This window comes from Podarcis raffonei, chromosome 7 (genome assembly GCF_027172205.1).
Source record: "Podarcis raffonei isolate rPodRaf1 chromosome 7, rPodRaf1.pri, whole genome shotgun sequence".
NCBI lineage: Eukaryota > Metazoa > Chordata > Lepidosauria > Squamata > Lacertidae > Podarcis > Podarcis raffonei.
Genome location: NC_070608.1, coordinates 64600362 through 64602739, shown reverse-complemented (window position 1 = coordinate 64602739; position 2378 = coordinate 64600362). Strand labels below are relative to the sequence as shown.

The 2378-nt window shown below is 41.7% G+C and overlaps 1 long non-coding RNA gene across 1 annotated transcript; it reads left to right on the top strand.

The window, feature by feature from the left end:
• Positions 1-496: 496 nt before the first annotated feature.
• On the top strand, positions 497-2029 carry LOC128417817 (uncharacterized). Its single transcript, XR_008331565.1, has 2 exons — positions 497-584; positions 1736-2029. It is a non-coding gene; the product is annotated as an uncharacterized LOC128417817 (long non-coding RNA).
• Positions 2030-2378: the final 349 nt, after the last annotated feature.

Genomic DNA, 2378 nt, shown 5'->3' with positions numbered 1-2378 from the left:
TAAAGCTTTGGAAGGCACCTAAAAGACAGTAATGTTGCTGTCCCGCAGTCTGCTTGGGTTGGGAGGTCCTGAAACAGGGCGCCACCACTGAAAAAACCCTTCTACATGTGCACCATGTGTTTAACTTCTGAAGAAGTAGATCCTAAAGCTTGGATGAGTTTATATGACAGAAGGAGGTGGTGCTTCAGGTATCCTGGACCCCACTGGTGGTGGAAGGGGGGTGCGGTGGGTGTGGCTCGCCCCGGGTGTCATCCCTTAGGAGGGTGACATTGCCGCCGCTCCCCTGAGACACTCCACCACTGCTGGACCCAAGTCATTTAGGGTTTCGAAGGATCAAAACAAGCACCTTGAGTTGTATGTGGAAAACACAGGATAACCAGTGATACTCTGTTCAGTATGTTCAGACCAGCACATTCTATTTATCTGCAGTGTTCTGAACCTGCTATGTTACATGTGTAGCCCCTAAAGAATTCAGTGAGTTCAGAGAATACAGCTGCTAGACTGCCAACTGGGGTCATCCCTAAGGAACATATCTCACCAGCCTTGAAGAATCTGGACATTTCTGAGCACAGTTCAAAGGGCTGGTGCATACCTTTAAAGCCCTCCATGTTTTGTGACCTAGGAACCTGCCTACCTTTTCCTACATATTTGGAGATGTGACTAGTGGAAGGGTCTTCTTGGCTATGGCACTCAGTTTATCGAATGCTCTCAGCTGAAATGTTTATGGAATGCTTATATTCTTTATTTCAGTTCTTTCGACTCTGGGTGGACTCCCATGTCTGCAAAGTTTATCCACTTCTGTCAAAAGAAAGCTATAACCATTTTTTTATTTTCCAGTAGTGCACAGGGGGTGGGGACATGACAACTAAACAACCCTAACCCAAATTGGGCAGCCTATGAATCACCTATGAGGAGGTTATTTCCTGAAGTGTGAATCAGGATCCAAACTTTTATTTCTACTTAGGGTAGGATATAGCATTTTAATAACATTTTAACATAAATACTAAGCTACTTCCATATGGGTCTCTTTCTCTCCCCTACACAGTTGATCCTCTGTTGCAGACTTTTAACTTTTCAATCAACAATATTTATGCCTGGGACCTGTGTTAACACTATTTCAGTTCAGTCTTAATTTTTAAATTTAATGGAACTCAATATGCTGTCAGCTCAATATTTATAAAAGCCCTCTGAGAAAAGGTATACAGTGGTACTTCGGGTTACATACACTTCAGTTTACATACGCTTCAGGTTAGACTCCACTAATCCAGAAATAGTACCTTGGGTTAAGAACTTTGCTTCAGGATGAGAACAGAAATCGTGCAGGAGACCCCATTAGCTAAAGTGGTGCTTCAAGTTAAGAACAGTTTCAGGTTAAGAACGGACCTCTGGAACGAATTAAGTACTTAACCCAAGGTACCACTGTATATGTAGAGAGAGGGTGGATGTGTGTGTGTGTGTGTGTGAGAGAGAGAGAGATGACAAATGTCTTTTTTTTTAGCTGTAACTCACCAGAACTCAGTTCCAGTATCTCTTAGGTGGGTGCCATTGTCATTCTAAGAGAACACGGGAGTTGTTCATGGTGAGTCTGTCACTCCTTTTTCTAGAAGAAAATAGCACTTGGAAAGGGAAGCTGTGTTCAATCTGATACAAGCACCTGAATTTATGACATAACACGATGGTCCCAACACATTTCAAACCCTGTTTGTTTCTCTCTTTCCTTTTGGTAAATGGAAAGTATTTGCAGCACAATCCAGTGAGAAGTTCTCCAGCATGAGTCCGAAAACATGAAGTGCCAATGTTCTGTCAGTCATCCAGAATGCTTCAAGAAATTATTCAAACTGTTCTCTGCTTAGCATTCTCTCACAGCATTGCTGCAAATCTATTTAATAAGTGTTTTAATGAACATATTTCCATTTGGAAAGTGAGCATCAACGCTCAATGGAAGTTAATTAAAATTATGTAAACTGTGACCTTGTGAAGATTAATTGATGTTAGTAAATCTTAGCTTCCTTCCTTCCTTTTATTTTTTTTTTAAATGCAGCTTTCCTGCCTAAATCAACACAAAGCTTTGTTGCAGCTTCTAGGGATACAACACCTGCTTTCTTCTAAGTAGGGTTTTTACTTTTGCAAATACAGAAACTGATCTCAGAAAAAAAAAGCACCAGATATTTCAGACTGCAGTATAAGACAGAGCGCAGGGAAGATGGATGAATCAAGAACTATGCCATGCATACTGTAGAACAGAATATTATCTGAGTGTCATTTGGTGTGCAGAATGCGGCAGTGCGGCTTAGTGATGGCGTGCCAAGGCTCAAGTCTGCCTGCTATCCACATTTTCCAGCTGGGAAAACTGTCCCCATCTTAATCCTAGGAATTGG